The sequence below is a fragment of the Aquila chrysaetos genome, chromosome 3 (genome assembly GCF_900496995.4).
Source record: "Aquila chrysaetos chrysaetos chromosome 3, bAquChr1.4, whole genome shotgun sequence".
In the NCBI taxonomy this organism is placed as follows: Eukaryota; Metazoa; Chordata; class Aves; order Accipitriformes; family Accipitridae; genus Aquila; species Aquila chrysaetos.
Window position 1 is genome coordinate 18,921,697 of NC_044006.1, and position 20,507 is coordinate 18,942,203.

Sequence of the window (20,507 nt, forward strand, 5' to 3'; positions counted from 1 at the left end):
CTACATAGTTTCCATGTCTTTTCATTTTTGTGCAACCTGAAAGTTACCTGAGAGACAGAAAGAAATGATAATAATATCCAGGTGAAAAGGACGTATGCATTGAATGTGTCTTTTTAGGTGAGAAAATACTACTTAGCAGAGCTGTAGCATTTTACAGCAAGAGCATTTCTACCTACTGCTCTCCTTATTGTGAGAACTTTGTATAAAATTCCTTTTTCTGACTTTTCCTCTAATCCATAATCTCAGCTAAGCTCTCATGCCATCGCCAAAAATGCGTATATTCCTTCCTCTGTTGATTCTGGGACATAGAAACGAGATCTCTGTCATACCCATGGTGTTACATGCCAAAGATCTAACACAGGGTACTGAAAGGGTACCATGCCAGAGATGATTAGCAAGGTCATTTCACAGCATGTCCATAAATACTTGAGGCCATTCGGCGTAGATGAAATAGGCAGCTGCCTCAAAGCATCTCCCAGGCTGTGGGAGCAGCAAGCCCAGCAGCATCTGGCTCATATAGAAGTAGTATCCTTCAATCAGCTACTTGAGTGTTTTGTATTATTATCTATGAAGTGGGTGATCAGTGCATATAAATGTGTACTCTGAGTGGCATAACTGTAATGATAATTATTGCTTTCATAGATCTGTGATTTCTGTAATTGGATATTTCATCTGAAATATAAGAAACCCTGAACTGTAGAAAGTCTGTGCCTATTGCAGAGGCAGGCATTGAGAGAGGTGGAAGGGTGCTGTAGCTGTTGAACTACATTTCCTTCTCTTCTATTCACTAATATGGTAGTTTTTTTAAACAATATATAGAATTTTTAATAGAAAAAATAATTACATTGGGTGGATTTTTCACAACTGACAACAGTTGGCAGTTGACAGCATGCCAGCATTTTTAATTGATCTTCTAGCACCAGGTGCACAGCCTCCAGTTGACAAGTTGAATGGTTGCCAAGAAATACAGCTGGAAGGTACCTGCTGTTTCAGTGCTGCATGTGCAAAAACAGATGGGGACATGTGCTTTTGGAAATTACTGTCTCTGAGCCCACTCGTTATTTACTGCTAGCCACTACAGGCAACTTCTGGATGGCACCTTGCTGTTTGCCAAGTCTGGCTATTGCCAGTTTCACTTTTTTCTTCTCTGTGGTGGTGTCTTGATTGTCTATTGCCTGTCAAATTCAACAGGAGAGGAGTTAGGCTAACCCTTTTTAAGACTCAGGTTCTTGTCAGAATGGGACAGTTCTGAGAGAGAAAATGTCGGCTATCTATGCTTCGCTATCATTTGACTTTTCCAGAAAGCCCCAAGGCATGTCCGCTTATCACCTGCAAAATCCTAATTATAAGGCTTTTAATACTCGGTGACTATTCTAACAGTGGACACATTCACCAAACATTTAATTAGAACTGTTTTAGTGCAAGTCCTGTGCTCATAGAAAGAATTCTAATGATCCTTGGCAAATTAAAAAAAACCTATTACATATTGCAAATATGGCAACATGATTGAAGTCCCTTCTAGAAATGCAACAGGGAAGGCCCATGTATGTTTTATTGTGGTATCTACATTTTAACATGTAGTATTGTTTTACCATCAAATTTTAACTTGAGAAACGTTAATAGTATGAAGTTTTGGAGAACGTTAATTCCTGATGCTACCAAGCTTTGAAAACAATTATGCGAAGTGCAAGTTTAGATCTTTCCATTCTACTAATCTCCGAACACTTCCAAAAACATTTTAGATGGCCGTTATGTAAGCAAATGTTGGTTAACTACTGCAGTCAGGGTCTGTGCATTTTACTGTCATTATTGCCTTACTTGTATTTACGGTGTTAAAGTGCCTGACACGCCAAACCGATGTTTTTGGGGATGGATGAGGAAATTCCTTGCCTTTCATGAAATCGCTCTGTGATGCTGTCATTAAACAACACAAAGTGATGCTACGCAGCCGTTCGATAAGTAGATCTGGGCTTGTGTAATTTAGCATTTCTTTAATTTGAACTGAGTGTGCCAGTTTGCTTGAGCTTCTATCTAATTTTATGTAGCTGTATCATTTTAATTGCCTTAATGGTCCAGTATGACAGTCTGGACAGAAACATGCCTTGGATCTGTGTCATAGGTTTGACAAACTTGGCACAGAACCATTTTTAAATAGACATGATCAAACTTTGATCAATCTTTTGTATAACTTTTTGTATTGGTTTCAACTGGAAAACCATAGGAAAAAGTTGGCAGCTGAAGGTGTTAATGACTGAATAATTGATAATCTGTGATTCAGATTATGACTGAGATTCAAAATTAATTTACAAACATTAAGGGTTTAGGCCAATTTTGTAATAGAAATATGTCTATCTGTGTAGGTATACATGTATGTATATGCCTGTGTGTAAGTGTGGATACAGATACAGATATAGGTATCTCAGTACCTTGTCCTGATGTTAACTCTTGTGTTCCTACTATGGTACTGTCAAGTAAGTGTATGCTTCTCTGTGCCTAGTTAGTGTGGGTCCTTCAGAAAGCATGATGTCCCACAGGAATGTTCCACAGGGAGGGATCTTCTAAGACCATAAACCCACAAAGCAATGTCTCCCTCTAACCCACAGAAGCAAAAGGACAAAGAGACATAGACACCAGCAGGAAGCAAGGTTAACAAGGAGAGGCTGCTTTTCTCACCTACCTCACATGGGGCCGTGTAATAGCAACCTCCATTTGCACTCCAGACGGGGAAAGCGGTAAAATCCATAGACTTCTGCTATACCTCTTGCTCACCCACTGACAGCTCTCTCCTTTGGTTAGTGTTGGTTTTCCTTGGGATTCACAGCTTCCAAAACAGACAGGTTTGAGGAAGGATTGCATTGTGCATGAGGCTGAGATACGGATTTAGTAGCTCAAAAAGGCCTGGTACAGGTCTAATACCTTTCTGCTGCAGTTTCCCATCTGAAAAAAGGAGATTGTGTGCTTCTCTTGCTTTTGCTCTTTTGTTTATTTGCTTGTTTTGGGGGGATTTGTATCCCCTTACAGAATTATGTGTCTGGTTTTTATTATTTGAGAAACACACAGCTACCTCCCTGCATGTGGTGGAGTTGGTTATATGACTCACAAGAAGCCCCTCAAGTCCAAGTTTTGGTGTTCCATGACTGCATTACACCTCACTGCCTTCACTGCCAGGGACTTCAAACCACATGGCAAATGGCCCCAGAATCTCCCGTGCTTTCTATGTGGCTTCTGCAAGGCACATGGCAAGCATCTGATCTGGGGTAAAAAGGAAACGTGCCACCCATTTTTTCCAGTGTCTTCTCAAACAGAGGCTGTGCAGTCCTGCAAGGTGCTGAGCACCTTCTGATCCTCGTGTGGCTGATGGACGCTGTGGGCACTTGGGAGTGCTGAGACATGGGTGGCATCAACTCAGATCCACTTTCTGAAGTGTATGGGAAAGAGACCAGCCCATCACAGCCTCTGTTCACATAATCTTCAGCTTTGATTGCTGCAGATGGAGACCTAAGTTTGGGGGCTTTTTTCACTTTGAATTTCTTATTAGTTTCTATTTTCAGTTGAAAACTAGTGCTTCAGGAGAAGCTCCCAAGTTTCTCATGCCTTTGACATTGGCACAATAAACTGGCCTAGGCTCTGAGTCCTGTGGAGAGTCCGAGAGGAAATTCTGGACTGGCACACAGCCAAAGGATGTATGGACTGCCAGTCTGTGGACATAATTTTTGCACAGCAAGAATCAAAACGCCACTGTTTAGAAATCAGGTGGGGAATTCATTACCAGGTACTGTGATAATCATACTCCCTTTGGTAGTTTTCATCTAAGCTTTTAAATTTGTATGAAATTAGTGGGGGCCCTACTGTGTTGTTGGTGATGTTTAAAATACTACTTTCATCTGCAGTCCTTGCCTGAGCCTGGTTCCTATGGCTGTTCTATGGCTATTCCAGTTTGTGCGATGATATATGGGACTGGAATGCTGGGTTTGCAACATTTGCCAGTCAAATTCCCATTGCCACCATCACCTGTAGTGACATCCCCCGTCAGTCCCTCTTTGTGCTGTTCTGTTGGCTCTGGTGTTAATCGCAGAACACCCCGTCAGTGCTCACTGGCACAGAATCAGAGCGATAAAATGATCGCTGCTGTTTGCAGCCAGACTGGCATATTCCATGTGCCATACCCTTCTAAAGCATACTGTTGTAAAGAGCTGAATTTGCTCCTGGAAGGGCCTGAGGAGTGGCAGAGCCGAGGCTGGGGAGGAAGCGGGACTGTCTGGGCAGGCACAGGAGGTGATGAGCTGGAGCGCGATAAAGGGGATGCAGCATCATTCCCCCCTTTTGGTAGCAGGGAAACCCTGCCCTGGCTCTGCTGCCTGCCGCGCCCTGGCTTGGAGGGGTGCAGTGAGCCCCTGAACCACTGCAAGGGAGACAGGAGGGCTGCCTGGCCCAAGCAGGAAGCAAAGGCCCTTTGCAGCAGCGGTGAGTATCTGATGGCATTAGTTCATTCAGCTGATGGTGTGGAACTTCCCCCAAATTCTCCCTCAGACTATGTCATCATCTTAAATAAAACAGATCTGCAACAACTCTGAGCTCAACTCCAATGAGCAGCGCTCTCTCTGTTTTCCATAGCAGGAAATCTGTGTCCTTGGTTCCTAATATGTGTATGTACATAGCGTAGACATCTGTCAACTGCGTATTCATTATCTCACTGCATCACATCTGTCAGGCAGATTTAATTAAGTGAACGTGCTTTCAGCTCCAGCGAGACTTTCTGTGCATGCGAAATGCATCAAACCCCAAATATGGTTTTGGTAATCAGAAAATGAGCAGAATGAACTAGGGGGAAGGCAGGAGGTAAACAGTGTTTGTTAGTATTTCCAGGTTTGCTGCCCCAAAGACTGTGTCTCCAGGTTTTTGGAAGTGCTTGCAAATACCAGGTTGTACAATGTCATGCAAAGAGAGGGTGCTGGAGACGATTTGGACAGTTGGAAACATTTTACTACTTATTATCTGTTATTTCCTCCTTCTGGTAATTCTTTAAAGAAATGCAGTTTAATCTTTGAAGTTTCCTCTATAAATTGTTAAAAGCTCTCCATCTTTTTGAAGCCCGAAGTGCAGGCATGGTTTTGCATGCATGTGTGTGTTTACTTTTCACACTTCACAGCTCAGTGTTCTTACAAACCATCATTAACATACAAGGTCATGCTCAGTCTCCAGAAGCCTTTTCCAGATGGTGTGAAAGTGCAAACAGCCTTTGCTACCTCGCAGGGAAATACATTGCAGGAATGAGGCCCCCTCCTCTCAGATCACCTTCAACTGAAAACGTGGTACGAGAAACTTTAGCATCTGAGCGAGCAATAATCACTGGAGGATCACCCGGCAAGCTTGATGGAGACACACCAGCATGCATGTGTTGCATGTGACGGTCAGCGATGCAGAAGTGGCTCTCGGCACCTTTGACAAGCTCCCTGCTGCCAGGAGTGGCCGGTGGCGCTTGCCTCTGGTGCAAGTCAGAGCAGCCTGGGACCACTGTAGCTTGTAGCAGGTAGGTAATGTAATGCCTTGATTTCTTACTAAATTAACTTCTGCCTTGAACTCTGAAAAGAAGGAAATGCAGCCCTGAATGTTTGAGGAAGCAAAAGAACTAACGAGTTGAACGCTCAGCTCCCAAGTGGATTTTACCTGCTTTGAATATCTGCCTGTGCTCAGTGTTACCGCTTTGAACCTTGAATCCTTGCAGCAAAGTAGTTCAGGGTAGCAGTCCCTGATAAGGAGTGACCCGGACCTGTAGAGAATAGGAAGGCAGACACCAGACTGTTTATATTAGGAGCTTCTGGAAAGGAATTTGCATTATCAATCACAGACTAATTTAACTCTGCTGAAGTCCAACAGTTTGCATAGGTGCAATAAGAACATAACGGGAAGGATCAGTCCTAAACTGACTTGTAATCATGCTGATTTAAATACCTTCCTTGACTTAGCTTCTATATGAACAAGATAAAGGTGCCACATTTCATTAATTTTTACATTAAATTTATTTGAAATGCGGGTGGAGGGGATTTTGTTTGTTGAACAGTCTTAACTCATAGGTGTTCTGAAACTCTTTTGTAAAACTGGATTTAAGATCTAGAGCTGCCAGGAGTTTCTGAGTTCAGGAAAAAGGATTTTGTGACAGCTCATTATAATGCAATCTTAATGTCCTTCCTGGACTAGATAACAATTCAGAGTTTACCACAGGAACTTAATGAAACAGATATTCCCAGTGGATCAGTCATGAAAAAGTTGCTAATGTCCAGCAGAGACATCTCTTTTGAAGAGGAAATTTCATCTGGCACATTCTTACCAAGAAACTTCTCCTCTCGGCCAGGATTGGGGACTGAAGGGCAGAGGGGTCTCCTGATACAGCAGCAGTGCTGTGTACAGTGCTGCGTCAGGAACGCAACCAGTGTACCCTATGGTGAACTGACTTGGGTCTTCTTTTTAAAACCTGTAGTCTTGTGGTATTGGGTGTAGTATTTTGTTGTGTTATTTTTAAAGTTCTAGCAGCTGGATTCAGGTTATTGCATGAAAATCACAATTACTGATGAAGTAAAATGCCAATTTTAAAAATGATGATAAAATTCGAAGTCTGAAAATGAGACCAGGACCTGGAATCATTACCTGAACCAGAGATTAACAACTGCACTCCTTTCCTAGGTTTTACCATTTCCAAATGTTCCCACTTTCCAGACCTCTGTGAAGTTTTATGTCAAAAAACCCCATGATGAGTCTTGAAAAATAGAGTTTAGTAATACTACTGATTTTGTCTCGCCTAAATCACAGTGGGCAGAGTTCTGGCTCCCAAATGTATGTAGGGTTCGTGCTCCCCATCCTTGCCTTGTTTATTATGGCATAAAGATAATTCCACTGAAATGTCCACCTAACAAAAAGCTCAGAAACATTGAATGTCCAAAGGGAAACAAAACTGTGGAACAAGCCTGTCCATGGCCCACCTGAGTCATGGTCCCTGGGAACTCCTGTCCTTCTCTTCCTTGTCTCTGCCTGCCACAAGGCTCTTTTCAAAGTCCATGGGAGCTTTTAAAAACAGCTCACTGCTCCATGTACATCAGGAGAAGGAGATGACCCATCTTCAGCTGTCATTTTTAAGTATTCAGTGTATTGTTAGGTAATTTCAGAACAAATTGAACAGATGGTTGAAACCAATTTAAGTAGCTGCAACAATTTGAGCTAAGGTGTTTGATGTCTCTCTCTGCTGCTTGTGTGTCTTCACCAAGTTCAAAGGCTTAAAATATAAAACCCAAATGTTTGTTTGTTGTAGGAGAATGCATGTGTTGTACATCCACTCATGCTTTTATGTTTGCAGCTGTAGCCCTGTGTAAATTGCTGTTTCTTGAAGTCTCCCATTCATGGTCATGGTGGTACATTACACATTTCCTTTCTGGAGGGCTAATTAATGTCATCCAAATTCTGAACAGTTAATTTCTAGGTGGTCTTGAGGCAGCTGCACATCTATAGCCAAAGAAACACTCTTTACTTGAATAAATGGTCCCTACGCTTTTTTATATTTTATCAAGCTAACTTGGGAAAGGCAGATGTTTAACACTCAGATATTGTTCTCTCAAATGGGGGTTCATCTGGTCCCTGCTGAAGTCAAGAGGATTCTGCTGAATTTGCAAAAACGTGAGGTTAAAATCACAGGAGGAGGTAAGCGAGCCAGTCAACCCAGTATTTTTTTGGTGGAGCTCTTCTCTGGTGGCAGTTGTTCTTGCTGTATGCATGGGGGGAAAGGAGTCATGCTGTCAGAGCAATTAAGGGATGGTGACAGCCTTCGTGGGCACCTGTAGTGTTTGGGCTTAGTGCTTGGGTCTCCATGGCTGCTCCAGACTAGGGAAGCAGACCCCTAATCAGGGACTTCAGCTAGACATCAGCTCTTCTTTTCTGATTTTAAACCTGCCTTTTGGGAGAGGGTTTCCATCTCCTGTTTCCTTTGGCAGATGATTTGCTTCAGTGGAGCAGCTGCATCCTTGTCGGTAAAAGAAAAGATTAATAAAAATGTGCGCATATTTAATATTTAGATTTAATTTTAAAGTTTTTAAAATGTGTATTTTTTCATGAACCCTGCTTGTCTGTCATCAGATTCCTCTCTTTATTTCAGCTCGCTCTATTTCATGCTCTCCTTTTGACAACAGTGAAATATCTGCTCATTCTTTGGCTTAGCAGACCACAGTATTTTTCTTTTCTCTCCCTCTATCAATATTGTCACAGAATAAATACAAAACAAGAAAGCAGCCAAGCTGTCAAGTGGCCTTTCTTCTAGTAGGTAGTTTCACTCCTGTTTTCTCCAGCACTGCAGCTGAGAGATATGCCCAGTAGCTACGAGTTGCTGTGAATCCAAGGAACAGACTAATCTTCTTCAGTTTAGCATTTAAAAGCTGGATGTCCAGTTTGAGTTGTCATCTAGACTCTCTCCCCTGGCTTGGCAGAGAAAGGCTATTTCAAGGGTGATCCACTGCATCCTAGAAGAGGGGGAAAAATTTCTGTAAAACTTTATTTCTCTTTACTCAAAACCAGCTGAATGACTGGTTTTCTTAGTCTAGAGGTTTCATTTCTTATCAGGCTAGAATTAAGCAGGATGAATGTTTGTTCTGCTCAGGAGCCAGCATCTCCTGGAAATGAAATGTGACCCTATTCGGTTCCCGCAGTCCTCAAGTGAAGCCTTGTTAGGCTAGATCTGCCCTAGCTGAAATGAAAAGAGAAACAAGTGAGACTACCTTAGTAGTGGAAAAATAAGCATTACATCAAAGAGTGATAGAACAAAAGAATGTTCATGATTTTCAGTTCAAGTTTCTCTTGAACTTGCACCACTACCTTCATCAGTGCAATCAAAATAGGAGTTTGTATAAATTCATCAGCAACAGCATCACAAAAATCCCTGCAGCTCAATGCTCTTAGCCTTGCCCTTTCCTTACCTAAATGGAGGTATTAGTATTCAATTATTACCACTATTTTGGGGGATTAATACAGTTCAGCAAAGCTTGTACTTTCAAACACAGACTATTAGAGATGAGAAATCCACTGGGTTAAGATTTTCTTTTTTTCCAGAAGTTTTCTTACTGTACAATAAAAACCATTTTAAGGTATTACTGATAAGTTAAAGTGCTAGTTTAATACAGTGTGAGGATTGGATTTCCTGACTGGGATATCTGCAAGAAAGTAGAAAGATTGATTGAGGCTGAGAAAATGTTAAAACAACAATACATAAGAGATGAAAACAGTAAATCTGATAGGCTGCTTTACGGAACTCTCGAGACAATGCCATCCTGACGCACAAAGGCCTTGGCTGTGAAGACACAAAAGTAAGTAGTTCAGTCAAATCAGCAGACTTTCACATGGTGATGCAGGGCTATGAGACAGGAAAACAGGGATGGATTTAAAATATGGAACTGACATGGAAAGAGTGCTTATTCAGCCCTCATGTGTCTGGCAGCTACATGGTGCTCTCTTCATGTGCTTTCATGCTGGAGGTTTGGGTCCAGGCCACCTCAGAGGTGAAGGAACAAATGCCGAGTTCAACTCTAGACTTAGTTTTCTTTCTGCAGTTCACTTTTGGGATCTCAGTGTTCGGTTTCAGATCAAACTTTTTCTCCCAGTAGAAGACACTAGTGATTAGTGACTGCATTGCAGTCATGAAGGCCCTAAGAAAGGTTTGTATGAACAGGTGAAGAGAAAAAAAAGTGGAAAGGACTTTTGGGCACACAAGCCCTTCTTTCACTCTCAAAGCCACAAATATCAAGCTAAACTATTGTAGGAGAAGTTGCTTTGGGAATAATGTACTTCTGGCAGGAGAGCTGCAGACATACGTGGTGCTGGTGTAAAGCAGGAGTGTTAGCAGTGGAAGAGGGCAAGTCTCGAGGCCAGTGGAGTAAAAGAAGAGACTAAGAGTTTTTAAGCGTAGATCTGTACAAGCAGAGGTGCAGATGTGCCATAGTGTGATGACTAGTTGCATGGCACAATGGTGGTTTTCATTTGGTTCCCTGATATGCTGCACATTTCTGTTGTGCAACACAAGAATACTTCATCTGTCTGTATGTGGTGTGCCACTTGTGAAAGGGAGATAGTTTATACAGCTCTCTAAGAGGTGTGAATTTGGATTTGCTGAAGGCTGTGAGCTATGTGCACTGGAATGTCTCGGATGGATGGTTTTTAAAAGCCAAGGTAAATGCAGAGGTAGTCAAGTAAGCTACTAAGTCTCTGAAAGGAAACATATGTTCATTTTATGTATTTGTTTTTCTGAATATGGTGAATTCATGCTTTGTTTTGCATTGCAGCTTACACTGTGGCATATGCTTTACTGATTACAGGAAGTTGAGCCTGCAAAATTCATTATCTAATCAGGGAAGGATATTTGCAGCAAAGGTAAGAAAACTAAGATGAAGGGATAGATACCAGGTTAGTTTTAAATTTATCTCACTGCAAGAAGATTAAATTCATTGGGAAGTTCAGAGAACAAATCTGAACCTACTTATTAATACACTTCCAACAGCTGAGATAAATAATTTTTTAGGAGTCCAGCCTCAAAGCTGTTTGGTAGCTAGTGGAGCTGTGCAAATATTGGAGATATTTAATGCTTCTAGGCACGACTCACTGGGCTGATCCTTCCCCAGCTAGACTATCCGCAACAGTTGTGCAGTGAGAAGGCTAAGCTTTAACCTGGATATGTGCTTCTAACCACCACAGCAGTATATTGTTGGTAACAGTTCTGAAGTAAGAATATTGTGGCCATCTGTGTGAGCTGTTCTTGCATTTGCCAGGTTTTTAGAGTCACATGGAATTGTTTGGTGCTGAAGTCTTTGCTTAGGAAAAATGCTAGTGTTCTCTTGATGTCAGGGGCGGGGAGGAGAGTGACGACTTTTTGGCAACAGGTCAGGAAGGTAAGTTGATGTTTTCCAAGACCAACTGCCTAAAAAAATTACACTGCCACAGTATGGCATAGCCGGAGCTGTTGTGCAGAAGCAGTACAGCACGCTCTCAGAGCAGTAGCTGCCATGGGCAGCAGACATCTGCAAGCTGAGCTCTTGGCTCCTTCTTAAAGAAAGATTAAAACTTTCTTCTCTTTCCTTCCTACACAATGTGATTAACCTGTTAGTATCAAAAACCCTATTAGTATTTCTTTCTCTTAAAGAATTTGTACTCAGGATCTTTTAAAATGAGGTAATATGAGCATTGTGCACTATTTGCATGCTGCTGGGTCAACCTAGAAAGATGGGCCTCTAGAAATAAGTATAGCCCTGGGGACAAGATAGATGTGTTACCAACACTCAGGTGTTACAGGCAACCCCACTGAAACTTTGTTGCAGCAGGGTGTTTTTTGTTCATTAGAAATAAATGCAAATCTGCTCCCCGAAAAAGAATTTCCCCTTCCTTTTTCGAGGCTACATGCTGGTGTAATTGAGCATAGGCAAATTAGAAGTAAACTACCTTTCTCAAATCATCCTTCTGTGATTTGATCCAAAAACATGAAGGTATGTGTCAGTGCTGATAATTAGATACATAGGCACAATTAATAAGATTATCAGTGGAGTCCAGGCAGTCTGCCCCACTTCAGACATTAGAAGTAGACCACCGGCAGGTTATAAGACAGCGGGCTGTGGGTTTGGGTTCAGATGACACCCCAGAATATTGCAGGGCTGCTTCAGGCAGGATAATGAGGCAGAGGGAAAGGTCTGATCTCTCTCTTCGCCTTTGCTGATTGCAGCATGCCCCGAGGGTATTGGGCTGGGCAAGCTTTCATTAGGCAAGTTTTTGGTGCTGCTCCATCCCACCTTCACAGTGCTAATTTAGAACTTGCTGTTCCTGGCATTTGGTCACTGGAAGGACCGATGGGATCAACAGAAATAGCATCACTTTAATTAAAAATAAAAATGGTGCTTGGCAGAAAATGTGAATGACTTGTGTTCACTTCAGCCCAGATTTTAAAGGTACTTAGGTGCTTAAAGGTACAGGTAGGTACTTGCAAGTTTTTTCCAAATTAGCTGTATGCTCAACTCCAATTATTTTTAATGAGACTTATGTGCCTCTTTATTTCAAAGATGCCTGATAGGAACATATGTGAGGCTTAAAGCACAGGAGGGCCTTTACAAATCTGCTACGATGTCACTATTGAAAATGAGGCTTCATTATTTAAGCATCACAAGACTGATTTGACATTAAAATGATCTGTAGATTGTATTGATGTCTTTGACCTTTTAGTGTGCTTATGGCATTCGCATTGCATAGCCAATCTGGAAAAAATAGGGTTTTCTAGTTTATCCGAAGAATAATTATGTTGCAGATATGGGCTGGTATTATGCAACTGCATATGTGTGAGCGAGGAGGAAGGGAAGTGCACATTGTAGCATTTAACGACAAACACCAGAGTTCGTTCAGAGACCGCTGTGGGGAGCACCCGTGCTTTCGTGCTGCTGTCAGAGGAAAAGTGGACCTCAGGTTTGAAGAGTCTCCTCTCCGTGGCCTGAAGGCAACACTGTGTAATGTGGCCCAGCACATGGGGCACAGGACTTGGCACCAGGAGAACCAGGGCTCAGGCCCAGCACCTGAGCTGGCACAAGACTGCAGGCACCTTCCCCATCTTTGCCAGTCCAACATCTTCTCCCTTGGAAGGTATTTTGAGATCTCCCAGTGCATGAAGCTACTAGCAAAGAGTCACTTTCACATGGTGAACTGTGTGCCACAAATATATGGGCCCAGCTGTGTATGGGTCAGGAGCAAGAATAGGAAGTCTATAGAAAGAGACACATTGTCAGCCAAAGGGGGCAGAGAGGTCTGGATGTCCCTGTAACCAGAGGCTGTGAGAAGTTTGTCTGTCCTCACCCATATTCATGGTTCATTTTATGCTCACACAGACACAGACACACACACATCCTTTTCTCTCCCCAGGGAGCTCCCTTGCATGTGGTATTTCTGCTACTGCAGGAAGTAAAACAAATGTTGGGCTGTAAATATGAATTTTAATGCTAGCCAAAAAACTGTGCTGATAATGATGTCAGTAAACGCTATGGCTTCTTAAAAGCGTAAGTGTTTTTTCAAATGATAAATGATAAGCAGTTATGGAAGTGGGGAGGAAAAGTAGTTAAAAGCAAACTGCATTGAAAGAAGATTAAAGCATGAGCATACATAGGAAATGATGTGCACTAGTTTGGTTTTAATTCTTTTGGAAGAAGGAGATGCAGAAAAAGAAAGTACTGAAAGCTGAAACTGAGACAAACATCACCATACAGCGGAATAATAACACAAATGGTTACAAACAGCATGTTGATAACTAATTAATGTGATCGTAACCACAATGGTAATGATTTCTTTGATTACTTAATGTTGTTCTGATGTGACTCTGAAGCCACCTGCCAGGTTTTGACCTCAAAATCTCCTTTTTCCCTAAAATAGAGAGGGACTATGTAGGGTACGGCGTTCGGAAGATCTCGCGATGTCACGGAAAGGTAGAAGGCTAGTCGTCGCCTCCCTATGACATATCAGTAATCCCACCTACCGTTGTTAGTATAAAAGGAATTAACTGCGCAATAAAAGACAGAGTTGACGCTCACACCATGTGTGTTATCTGTCTCTTCCCTGGTCCGGGCCGACCAGTGATCTAATCACAGCACCTTGATATGTAGCAACGCTACAGACTAAAATACAGTCATCACTGTAGCTAATTACTTAGTTGCTCGGTTGCCATGGGTGCAAGATGTGCTCCCAAAGTGGTGGCAAGGTCTGTTGTATTAGTGTGTTAGCACTGGATGTACCTGTATGGAGTTAGCTGAAAATTTGGGGACAAATAGCCTTTGCATTTTAAAAGCAGTGTACTTTCCAGCTGGCTGAAAGAATTTGTGCAGAAGTCAATGAGTAGTTTTAGCCATAAGCAAAAAGAAAACTGAAAGCAGAAGAATTCTGGATCTTTTTAAATCAAAGCATTGCAATACGTTGTTTTGAAATTACCTTCTTCTTCAAAGCCTGTCCTAGTGTGCACTTGAAAAATAGTACAAGACCCCTCATTGTTAGGGAAAAAAATTGTTTTTCTGTGAAACAAAATATGAGTAATATTAATATATTTTTTACAGTTTTTTTCTTGACCAAAGCACAGAAATCTGGACTCTGTGTGCCCTTGTGTGTGTGTGTGTATGCAATAGCTGAAATAAACCAAGATAATAAAGAGGAGCAGTTTTGAAAAGGAAGATAGCAAGACTAGAAGCTCATGATGGTTTAGCTGATGCCTTTTGTATTTTCATTCCTTTTTGAGATTTACTACAGACCAAAACTAGCAATTAGCTATTCCTGGTTTGCTCTTTTTTGTCTGTTATTTCACAGGGACTGTCAGTATATCCCTTTGAAATACTACAATGCAGAAAATAATTTTCTACTTTTTCGGCTTGCTTTTTGTTTTCATATAATTGGCATTTGAAAGAAGTGCAAAAGATTTCCATAACAACAGTCCAGTGCATCTCCTTAATTCCAAGCACAAGGGCACATCTCTTTCCATTTCCAAACCAACACTGCAACAAATCATTAACAAAAGGTTGGGTTTTTATAAGTATATATACAGTAGTTAGTAGCTTTCCATATAGTTAAAACCCGTGAATCTGGGCATTTGAAAACAAGTGGGACACTGGAGATGAGTTAAACTTCAGGCAGTATAGCTTGAACACACTGTGAGATATTGCAGATCACTGACTGGGTATGTACTCACATTGCCAGGAGGCTGGTCTAAAACGTAGTTTACAGTTTATAAGGAAAGGCATTTGCGTGTTCACAGGATAATAGCATCATACCCAGACAGCAAGCTGGAGCAATAAACTGTGAGTTAACAGATGTATATGCAAAATTAGAGCTGAGCCCATGATCATCTATCTATATGCCAAAGAAGGGTGCAGGCAATGACTTTTGAGATGTGGAGCCCTACTTCTGTATAGTGCTGCTGTTTTGAGTGTCCTTAATGCTAATCCAGACAGGATGCAAACCCACCACCCTTCTGCTGTGAAAGCAGAAAGTTTGCGTTTTTCTGCATGGGGGTGAATGGTCCCTTGTGGCCTTTACTGACTTTGGGATTTGATGCGGTCCTTATGGAACTGGGAGGGACTTTCTGGTGGTAGTTGAGCATTGTAGGCAGCAATGTCTAGCAATTTCCTGTAGAAAATGATGGAATTTCACCTGGAAATCTGTCTCCTGGGTTCTGCTGGAAACTAGTTCCACATTTCCAATTCCCTGATGATTATAAATCTCTTGTTTTTCCAGACTCTGTTTACTCATTGCCATTTTGTGTCCTTTTGCTCTCGTCCCAGTGTCATCTTTTACTTTAAAAGCTCTTGTTTCTGGTGGAGAATTAGATGTCCCTTTCCTCCAGTGTGATTACCAAAAGTATTCTTATTCCTTCCCAGCTGTGCCCCGACAGTCTTCAAATGCTTGAAATCAGGTGTGATTTTTCTATATAAAGCACAACCAATAGTCAATTGCGGAGGCACAGGACAGCACACACAGACCAATGTGATCAGGTGAAGTCCACTTTACTAGAGCATCAGACATCATTTTATACATTGGTTACATCTGTACATGCGTTTAGCTATTTTACTATTGGTTACACACATTATTCACGCACTGTCCACACGTCCAGTTACACTTAATGATTGGTTATATCAACACTGTGCACGCGCATAAACATAAGACATAATTGGCTAGACTAAAACATACGAGACTTGTTTCAGTCTAATTGGTCAAGATAAACTGCTGAGTTGAGGTTGTTTGTGCCAAGTTCTCTTTATCGTGGAATGCACACCTGTGTTTTTCTAATTGGTATCTTTCTTATTTTTGTCTTCTGTTTATTCTGTTCAAGGCCTTCTAAAGGCGTCTGGAATGCTCTTGTGACCATTAGCTAAAAATGTTTCACAACATTTCCCCCCTTTTTCTTTAAAAAGAGCATTAACAGATCTAGACGCCACCATCCGCGAACTCAGCCCAGCAATCGGTAGGTGCCAGCTTTACGTGGGCATCCCCACAGAGGCGACGATGGCCTTGCTGTACACCAACCCAATGGTCTTTGGAAAGTCCCGGTATTTATACATTTGCAGAGGAACGGATTTCAGCACACGTGGCCAGCGGGTGCCAAAATTCGCCTCAGTTGAAACATAGGGAGCCTATGGTGCATGCAGTCGCTGGCCAGGCGTGCCGCACGAGTCATAGCCATCCTGTCTATTGGTTCACGGGCTTTGTGATGCGGTTGCAGTGCACAGAGAATCTTGGCCTGTTATGTTGGCCAAGGTGACCTACACGTTAGTTTTTGGCTGAGGTGGTATTACATTGTTGCACCATCTAGGGTGTTCCAGATGATGATGGTCGTACAAATCAAGCGGGAGTCCATCATGGGCCTGTGAACTCAGCCCTTTGCAAATATCTATGAATACAATTAATTAAAACACAGTAAAAGCAACATTATACCTAATAGAATACACAAGAATAAAAGAAACCCCTATTTTTAACAAAGATACAAACCAACTCCTAAGTCCCCATCCCGCAGCTAAATGTTCTAAGCCGAAATGGCAGCTTTCTTAATTGCGTTGAAACCCTTGCAGCTCCTTCTTGCCTCTGCAGTTCTGTTATCTTGTTTATTAATTGCTCCACTGTCCAAGTTCCTCATGTCCGTTGTTTCTCTGGTGGTTCAAAGGTCTGTTCATATTGTAGCTGTCACGTACTCCGGTCCACTCATGTTGACTGCGGGCTACTTATGCTAACTCTAAATAATCAGGCTCAAAGAAATGTTCCCCATTTTCCATGTAATCTCCCACAATTCCCTTCTTTTGTTTATGAGCAATCCAGACTTGACTAATAACTTGGGATGCCATTTTCCTCAACAAGCTAACCAAACAAGGTAAAATTATTACAATAGCTAAAATCACAATAACTACAACAATACCCATGCGACATAATTCTTTAAACCAACCTGTTATCCCTAATGACCCAAACCATTCATCCAAGGGGTTCTTCTCTACTACCACTTTATTCATGTTATCTTTCAACTGCTGCAACTTTTCATGTATAGACTTTGAATGACCTGATATGTTCATACAGCACATTCCTTCAAAATCCTCACAGCCATGTCCTTGTGCTAACAATAAAAAATCTATAGCCGCCCTATTTTGTAAAATAGCATGCCTTATGTTTTCTGTGTCTTCTAAGAGATCATTTATAATACTAGATGTAAGATTTAATTGCTTCGACGTCCAACATGCTAAATGTTGCAACTCCCGTAACGCATTACCCGCTGCAGCCCCCGGTGTAAAAAGAGATAGCAGCACTCTTGTGGCCTTGCCTAACAGTCGTACGTTATCGTTACAATCAGGCCCAAGATTTTCTATAGATCGCTTGTGTCTTCGATTGTCTGTTAAATTCAGTAACTGAATAATAGAGGGTGCAAACAATGTAAGCTTACCCAAGTAACATGGTCCGCCAAAAGATCTCACTGGGATGCCGTGCCAAGCACGATCACCGCATATCAAAAAATATCCGCTTGGTAAAGCCTTGGTGGTATAATTAGTACCTATAAATATCTTACTCCCCTGGGTTTCTGCTCCCACGGCTCCTACACAATAATCCCTACTATCCATAAACTTATACCAAGAGCTTGGACTAGATACATTTGTCCACCCCGACATATTGTGTTGCCGATAATAATTAATTTCTGTGCTAAACCCTCCTGCCAAATATACACATGACTTATTACCATATGTTGATCCTACTAAATCAAGCTCTTGCGGATCCCAAGGCAATGTAACATTAAGAAAATTGATAATCTTTGCAGTTGCTACCCCTGTAAGATTTTGACAATGCTGCTGTGGGATGTGCGACGAATACAAGCTGTAACAGGTCTCATTGATCTTTGTTTCATTCAAAGCATTGCCATGAGAAACCCATGCTCGAAAATCTGGCAGATACAAATATGGCACTCCCACCAAACATGTTCGAAATGGATCTGAGGGTGTACTCATTGAGAGGCAAAAAGGCTGTTGTCCTGTCTGGGTGGCCCAGGTTATCCACATATTTTGCCTTGGGTTAATTCGGTGTAATGGTAATGCTGGCTGTACCACCGCACATATTGCGATGAGGCAGCAAAGTGTTTCCACCAACGGTGGCGCACCTAATACCTTCTTGTGTCGTTCCATGTCTTGTCAATAATCTGATAGCTTCTGGGCATCCGGACGTTTACCCCACACTGTTTCCCCACTTTTTTTTTTTTTTTTTTTTGCAAGCCAAGTTACAAGAAACACTTTTGCAATCATACATTCAACTATTTTATGATACGTGGTACAATCATTACAACTGCTAATATTACAATTAAAATAACTAAATTATGTATAAGCAAATCTTTCAACCATCCTGTAATTCCAAAACTTGTTAGCCATCCAGTTAAACCTGTGTCAGTTATCGTGAGCCTTTTACTGTGAATCATATTGATATCAGGTGTTAGTAACGTAAGTTGTCCGAGGCTACATGGCCTCCCGTTAAGTTTTGATGGAATTCCTCTCCCACGCTCTATTCTCTCAAATTAAAAAAAAAAAAAAAAAAATCACCAAAGGTAAAGCAGCTGGAATAGAAAAAAGAGTGTGATATTCTGGAATAGATATAGTTACACCAAACTGTAGCATTTCTATATACAGGCAAAATAGCATTTACATTCTGACCCTTTCGAGTGGTGTTATAGATGTAATTAAACATCACACAGGGATTAATGATGACTGATCCTAACAACTCTAACTCTTGAGGTTCTTGATTTCTTGAGGCAAGTGTGCATACAACAGGAAAAGTAAACATGGTATCTCCTTGCTGTAGAGCTTTTTCTCGACAGCGTTCCATCAAGCTATGTGTATTTTTTCCCAAATCATTAAGTGAATCGTCACGGATTAGACAGAGGCATAGAGTTAGAGGGGTTAGCAGGAAAAGGAGATACAGGTAGTGTAGTAAAGTTAGGTTCTGTTTTAAGTTCAGCAAACCCTGGAGAGGGAGTACCAGGCGATTGGGGTGGGGGGGTGGGGGATGGTGGCGGCACGGCAGCGGTCCCGGCCGCGCAGAGGCCGCGGGAGGCAGCGGCGGGGCGGCCGTGGCAGGCAGCAGTGGAGGTAATGAGGGATATAAATGCGGCTTTTTTTCAGAGTCCACCCTGCCTGATGCAAAAGAATTATTATCGGAATCAGAATCCTGCTCGTTAACGGTCTGCTTACAAACTGCCTCCTCAAAAGCAGTATCAGGTTGTATTGATATGATTTTCTCTGCCGGCTGTAAATGCACCAGCTTAGTATAAATAAATTTCCATGTCGACAACAAGGTTTTAGCAAGCATTCATGAGTCATGTGGAGTTAAAGTTGACCCAGAAAATGTATGGGACAAAACTGCCTGCGTAAAAGGAGATTTTAAACCATACTGAGCAATTGTAACTTTTGCTTCTTTTATGATTTTCCAATCAAATAGAACCCATTGATTAGGTCTACCCCCTGCCCCAGCAATAACCAGAAATGCTGTGGGAGCTGCTATGATTTCTCCCTCAATTAAGGCATCGCGAATAATTCCCCACGCAGGTAAAAGGGGTGCATCAAAGGATACAGCTGGTGGTTTTTCTTGCTTCACAGCAGGCTCCAGCTGTGCCAGCTTTTCTATTACTGACCGCAACTGCTGCGAAGTGAGCTCCGGCCCCTCTTCGTGCTCTTGAGGCGACCCCGGCGTAGACGAAGGCAACGGAGGGTACATGCTAGGTATAATTTATTCATGTTGAGCGGTGATATCTGGGGACTGTTTTTTCCTAGGCAGATTTTTACTCGCTTCCTGATTCTGTAGGGTTTCCTTTAAGTGTACGGTTAGGGAGGCTTGGGAACTGTCAGAGGGCTGATTAATATCAGCAGTCCCAGGGAGTGGAGCAGAATTCAAGGGCACAGGAGCAGGCAGACAAGCTCTGGGAAAGCCAAAAGTTTCTCTCGCTGCATTATGTTTTTCTCCCCGCGTTTCCCCTTTGCTTGTGGTTGGAGAGAGCGCAGCAAAAGCAGACGCAGACGCTTTACGATCTGCTTTCATTTCTTGTAGAGTTGTCTTAATTAATTTCCATAAAGTTGCAAGACCTTTAACTTCTTTAGACCTGTCACTAATTTCATCCCATAGGGAGGTTCCGATAGCTTCCACAATCTGTCTATCCACATTAATCACTTCCGAGTCTGCCTCGTCCGAATCAATCGGACGAGAAACGGCCCCCCCTAATTCCTCCGTCTCTCGTGGAGTAACAGGCAGGGGGATACTTTCGGCGCCAGCGACCTGGCTGGGTATAGGCAAAGGCTGTGTCTGTACAGACGTCTCAGCACTAGCAGAAATGGATGCTCGGGGGGGTAGAGACAGCTGCGTAGAAAATCTTCCTCTAACTGCAGTGGGATAGGCTGACGCGCCTGATATGGAGGCATCAGAAGGGGTCACGGCCGCGCAGACAGCAGCGGCTGCCTGCC

General features: G+C 42.2%; 1 long non-coding RNA gene across 1 annotated transcript; it reads left to right on the forward strand.

Annotated features, from left to right (window-relative positions):
* The first annotated feature begins 5,154 nt into the window (after nucleotides 1-5,154).
* On the forward strand, nucleotides 5,155-15,443 carry LOC115339672. Its single transcript, XR_003922796.1, has 4 exons — nucleotides 5,155-5,530; nucleotides 7,560-7,689; nucleotides 10,314-10,401; nucleotides 15,318-15,443. It is a non-coding gene; the product is annotated as an uncharacterized LOC115339672 (long non-coding RNA).
* Nucleotides 15,444-20,507: the final 5,064 nt, after the last annotated feature.